This window comes from Palaemon carinicauda, chromosome 1, assembly GCF_036898095.1.
Source record: "Palaemon carinicauda isolate YSFRI2023 chromosome 1, ASM3689809v2, whole genome shotgun sequence".
NCBI lineage: Eukaryota > Metazoa > Arthropoda > Malacostraca > Decapoda > Palaemonidae > Palaemon > Palaemon carinicauda.
The window spans coordinates 47,212,861-47,219,483 of NC_090725.1; the positions used below are offsets into that span (position 1 = coordinate 47,212,861).

The 6,623-nt window shown below is 34.7% G+C and overlaps 1 protein-coding gene across 1 annotated transcript in view; it reads left to right on the forward strand.

The window, feature by feature from the left end:
• Positions 1-330: 330 nt before the first annotated feature.
• The window catches only part of LOC137647980 (spermidine/spermine N(1)-acetyltransferase-like protein 1), a 107,718-nt gene continuing 101,425 nt past the window's right edge, over positions 331-6,623 (forward strand). The window contains exon 1 of the mRNA XM_068380927.1: positions 331-1,214. The gene's annotated coding sequence lies outside the window, so the exon portion shown is untranslated. The remainder of the gene's footprint in view (positions 1,215-6,623) is intronic.

A 6,623-nucleotide genomic window follows, 5' to 3' on the forward strand; every position in this document is an offset into this window, starting at 1 on the left:
TTCAGTGCAAGAAACTAAACGTTATAATTAGAAACACAAGACGATATATAAACTATAATTTGCGTAAAACTGTATAAAAAAAATCACAGAAAGATATAAAAGAAAAGTAAAACAATATAAATCTAACAATAATATGAAGTAGACAGAGATAAAAGAGTTTATTCCATGATGGTAATACTAATATGAGATAAAGGAATTATATATTAAGTGGGGAGTAAAGTAAAGAAACCTTAGAACACCTGAGGAAGCCTGAGGGCGCCGTTGCAAAGGCTAAGCCTTAACCCTGAACAGAGAGGAAACAGTTTATTTATAACCAGTCAGTGCAGTCACCAGTGTTAAGTTGGCTGGTAACTGGCAAAGACCATGCGTCGGCCCTTGACTGTGAACGTAAGTGGAGAATAGAATCAACGTTAAAATAAGGCGCTTTTTCATAATGTGAAAAGGAGTGAAGTGGACAGATGGTGGAAGATTATAGTGGTAATCATATGAAGAAAATAATGGGGTAGAATTTCTTCATTGGTTAGTGTAGGGTAAGCGAGAAGCTACCTATGGGGCGTTTTTGCTTGATTTCTTAACTGTGACCCAAACACCTGAATCCTCCCCAAAACCTGTTATAACTATGTAAAAAGTACTAATTGAAGTGGAAATCATAGGAATGAGAATTTCAAGAAAGATCTGTGAAGTAAAACAGCAAATCCAATTTTAAAGGGAAAAGACAATGACATGATAAGTTGCATATTGATAACCAAACATAAAAGAAGCTATCTTTATAGGGAATACGAGCTAAAGATTCTAAATTTGAAAGGAAATAGTGGAAATAGGAACAAAAGTGTTGACTGCAAATGATACAACACAAAAAATTTAGCTTTAGAGACTTGGAACAATTTAGAAATTCTAGTAGTAGCATAAAGGTGAAGAAAACTGTTAATATCAACAACAGAACTAGCTCTCTTTATAGAGTGAGAGTTGGAATTATGAAATAAACATAATCTGATGTTCACTGTATTGGGGATAGAATATATTGATGACGTTTATACAGCACTTCAGGCTTACACTTGTGACGTGGTCAAGGTCTTGTGATTTGAGTGACCAGTAACCGGGAACCCACGACAGAAAAAAATCACTTACGGATACTAATGAATTTATGCAATTAACTGGGAGGAATCATCACAGTATTGCCAACAGAAATCACCATCCAAGTTTCCTTTGTTGAGGTAAGAAACTGAATATTGAAAATCATTAGGAATTAATATTCAATATAGCTAATGCAATTTTAAAATAATAAGAGTTACTTCACAAAAATCCTAAAAGATACCATACAACTCTCTCTCTCTCTCTCTCTCTCTCTCTCTCTCTCTCTCTCTCTCTCTCTCTCTCTCTCTCTCTCTCTCTGTTAGTTACAGAAGTCTAAATGGGGCCAAGAGTCATAAGGAAGTGGTATGTAAACAATGGATTGTCTGCAGATTGAATTATTTATTTTAAAACTAGCTAGTTGACTCAAGTTATGTTAGGTTCCGTTGTTTTCAGTAAGGAACACGTACAGTATATCCCTCATTATACTGTGGGTATACCTTTACTTTTACACCGTTGAGATTCTATAATGCTTTAGTATTAATTACATGATGTCCTAGGTTAGGTTAAAGATGAAAGTGATTTCCCAATGTTTACTAGCAATGGCACTTAGGTTCACCTCAATATGATAGTGGTTCAAATTGCGAGTCCATATTACTGGAGTGGAGCTTCCACTAAGTTATGTTAAATTATGTTTTATTATATTTTGTGGTCTTGATTATTAAATTAACATCCCTAATCCGTACTAAAGGGTTTGATGATTGAGGGCACAGCGTCTCATCCTAGGTTAGGTTAAGTAGGTAAATAAGGTTTCAATATCTACTTATTCATCACACTTTAAGAATATCACTCGGCCACATCCCCTTCTCCTGGCACCATAGACAACGGATGACATTATCTTACCGCACTCTCAGACAATATCAGTTCCTAGTTGGATATAAAATAATAACGAAGAAAGATCATGCATTCAATAATTAAATGCTACTCTAGAAACTGTAAAATATAAGACCTACTTATTTTTGTACAACTTTTCTATCATTATTATTATTATTATTTTTATTATTATTATCATTATTATTATCATTATTGTTATTATTATTATCATTATTATTATCATTATTATTATTATTATTAGTATTATTATTATTATTATTATTTTGGTAATAGGCCCTCTTTTAAGCTTGTCTCGTTAAAAATCGTTAGTCTCGGTAACCTTTATCTTGCAGTCGAACTTCTCAATTACTTGGATTTTCCTTCTTTCTTCAGTACTGCATACTGCCAGTAACTATGCAATGTTGGACATCAGTAGGGGGAGCAGAATGCATGGAGAAAGTTCTATAATTTTACTAAACTAGGCAGCCGTGATAGGTATGATCAAGTTCTGCTGCTGTGCATTACGAGAGGGTACCAGGTGTCTTATCTCATTACCAGGCAGAGCCTGGATTGAAGTGACAGAACTGGCACCATTTATACGACTCTGTGGGTTTTTTTTCAAGTCCTGAGCTGGTCACTGATTTTTCCTGGTGGTTGGAGTCAGGGTTGCCAGGTTTTCTGAATGAGAAAAGGCCAACTTCTAACCAACCGCCACTTAAAAAAGGCCAACTCATTATTAGAAAAAGGCCAAAAATATAGTATTTAAGGCCCACCTACTTTCATATTACTGATGGCCAACCAATTTCAAAAAGGACAATTTTGAGATATTTTGGCCTGAAAAAAGGCCAACCTGTCAGCCCTGGAGTCCATACCTGGTCTGGGATGGAGCTGCTCTCCCATTAGCCGTGGTGCTTGCCGGGAGGGGGTCTGTCATAGATACTTACTTTGAAAGACTTTGATGGCTGCTTTTCCGATCCCATACAGCAGGAGAACCTCACTCTCTATAGGACCTCCACTCTCATTTTACCTTTTTCGTTCACAGTATTTATCGTTTCAGATCACGTATTGTTCATTTACTGCTAAATCGTCACTGTTGTAAGACTATTTAAATAAGAAAGTCTTCAGTTTCCTCTTGAAAGCCTTAATGTTTCAATCATTCGAATATTTCGTAGGAGCTTATTATATAGTTTCGGGGCCTCATATCTAAAGGTTCTGGAGCCTAGGTTCCAACAGTTTGAAACCATCTGTAACTATTCTCGTGTCGACACGATTTGTTGGCTGCACCATATGTAGCAATTCTCTTAAGTATTTTGGACGACCGGTTTTGATAACTTGGTGGGTTATTGTACCTATTTTAAATTCAATTCTTGCTTTAATCGGCAGCCAGTGTAAATCAATTATTATAGGGGTGATCCTCTCTCTAGGTGGGACACCTTTTATCAGTCTTGATCCTCTGTTTATAATGTTTTGTAATTTCTTAAGTTACACTTTTGGTAAATTGTAATAGTCAATTGCAGTAGTCAGTCCTGGTAATAACACAGTTTATCACAAGTTTCTTGACAGAATTTTCGTCCAGGTACTTTTTTATAAACGCAATATTTCTCAGATGATAACCAGCAGTTTTTATTATATTATTTATTTGGGCATTTGGAGACAGGTTACAGTCAAGAAATAAACCTAAATCTCGAACTTTACTAGATATCGGCACTGAGTCATTATTTATGTTCATGTGAATATCCCCCAAGTTTCTCACGCAGTTTCTCTTACCCACCACCATGAATTCAGTTTTGTTGTCATTTAATTTTAGTAGTTTATATGTCATCCATTCTCTAACACTATCATGGGTTCAGTTTAGAGTTACAGTAGTGTCATCTATATATTTTATGGAGATATAAAATTGTGTGTCATCCGCAAATAGTTTGAACTTCACGCCATGCCTTTGTAGTATTTTCGATAGACCAATAGTTTACAGTAGATGCAGAATAAGATTGGGAGAAGTACACTCCAATGAGGTATCCTTCTGTTTATGAGTTCATATGATGAATAAGAGTTTCCAATTTGTACACAGTAATTTCTACCAACTAAGGAGTCTTTTAGGTATTCAAAAGCTTGATTTTCAACGCCGATGAACCGTAGATCCTTTAGTGGCAGTTCATGCACAACTGTATCAAAAGCAGCACTGAGATCGAGCAGTATTCAAATACCACATTTATTTTCATCCATCATTTCCAGCATATCATTTACAACAGAGCAGATGGCTGTCTCCGTAGAGTATAGTTTTCAGTAAGAAGATTGGATGTCAGGCAAAGCTTCTATTACTTTTAAGTGACTGACTAGATGTTCAATATTCAAGCACTTTTGAAACAAAGGATAGATTCGAAATAGGTCTATATTAGCTTAATTCCTGGTAGTTCAGTGCATTTTTCAGAACTGGTGTGACTATAGCCATTTTCTCAAATTTAGGAAACTTACATTCATCAATGCTTGCATTTGCTATTCTCATTATTATTTCGGCTAGACTAGAAAAGTTTTTCTCTCCAATTACTTCAGATATTGGCATAGGATCGATCGCGCAGTTTGTTTTCTTTGCTCTTGTGATACTTCTGGTGATGTCATCTTGTGTTATGTTGTTAAATCGTATTAAATTTGTCTGTGTGCCTGGTGTATCATTAATCTGATGTTTAATTAGGCTGCGTATCCGCTCACAGCCGTCGAAACTGAGAGGAATCTAGGTTTGAGTGGGTGGAGATCCCACTTTGGATATACGCTGCCTAAGTGGAGTCTGGAGTCCGATAAGCTGTTCTGACACTTAGCTTCTAGGTCCTGAGAGTTCAGAACTGCTTGCTGACTGCCTGAGTCGCTTTCCAGGAAAGTTTCAGTTGCACGCAACCTGTCGTGCTGCTGATTATCGCTGCCCTCTCGATATTTGTGAGTCGTTTGATGATGTTCCTATGGCAGGAGTGGAGGAGAAACATCACTTGCACGTATTGAAGTTCAAGTTTTTCTTGGTTGATGAGCATGCCCTCCAGGATCCTGAGTCTTCTGCCATCCGGGACACTGCCGACGATATTTGTATTCTTATTGATATCCTCACATGTGAAGTTTTTATTGTGCACATGTATTTGATGCAACTTTATGATTCCCTGAAGAACGTGACAGAACATTTTTTTTAGTCTCATTATCGTCATTTCAATATAATGGCTGGGACCATTATATAATGTATATATATATATATATATATATATATATATATATATATATATATATATATATATATATATATATATATATATATATATATTACACTATAATTTTACTGTATATATATACATATATATATATATATATATATATATATATGTATATATTACACTATATATATACTGTATATATATACATATATATATATATATATATATATATATATATATATATATATATATATATATGATGTATGTATGTGTGTGTGTGTGCGTATTTGTTAACTCAATGGTAATCTATTTTGGATTAAGAGAAAATAATCTGTATGGAAAGATCTGAATCTGATTTCTTCCAAATATATATATTTTTTCTTTTTTTTTTCTTTTTATAATCCTGATGTCTGGACTGGAGGGTGGTGGTTGGCAGGAATTATTAAGTGATGGATTTCTGACAGTCTGTATCGCTGGACAGTCCATTTGATGAATGAGTTTAAATGAATTTATTGTACGATATTTGCCTCCCAATGCCCTTCATACAAAGTTATGCTATTTAATTGAAATATAATGGTAGAGTATGCGGTTTAGTGTATTTTAAATAACATTAATTTTAGTAGCTTTAATCCATTGTAAAGATAGTTTAACCTATCCCAATCGGAATCTAATTGTAGCTAAGGATATGAATGGAAGTCACAGCGAGAGTTAGTTTCTTATATACAGCTAAATATCTTCTTGGCGATTAACTTACAATCACAAAAATAAATATGACATGTTTTCTATCTTTCGTCATTCAGTTTTAGATTTTTTACCCAAGTATTATCCCAAAACGTGAAAATATCGTCCAGGTTATGGTCCCAAACCATAATCATGGGTTTAGGTTTTCTGTGATTTTAGTTTCAGTGTATTTCATTGAGTAATCAGCCGGAACGGGGGACTAGTGGGGTTATCATCCTTTAACCATTTTTCTTCTATTTGAAGGAATTTTAATTAACTATATGTATGTTGTCAGCTAGTGTTTAACTAACTTGACTGTTGTTTCTTGATACGAAAATAAAAGTTTAGTTTTCTATTTGAGAAATTATCCTTGTATGAATAGAAGTTAAAAGTATATTAGTCATAAGCCTCAAAAGAAGAGATTGCATTATATGGATTGTTTCCACCCTCAATTGGTCAACAACCTTTAACCATTTCGCTCATCATCCTTACAATTCAGTCGCCAAACCAAAATTCCAGCAAGTTGCACTTCAGTGGTCTTCAGTGTCTGCTTATTATCAATTGCGAACACTGCATTAGAATTCAATTTCTTTTAACCAACATCTCCCACATACAAATACTGTGCATCACACACACTCATGAAAAAAGGGTAAAATTTAATTTGGGTATACATCTTAATCGGCTTCTTATTGCTTAGTATTTGTCATCTTCAAGAGGACTGGAACATTGTGGCATTAGTTTTTTCTCATATTTTCTGGGGTAGCAGCA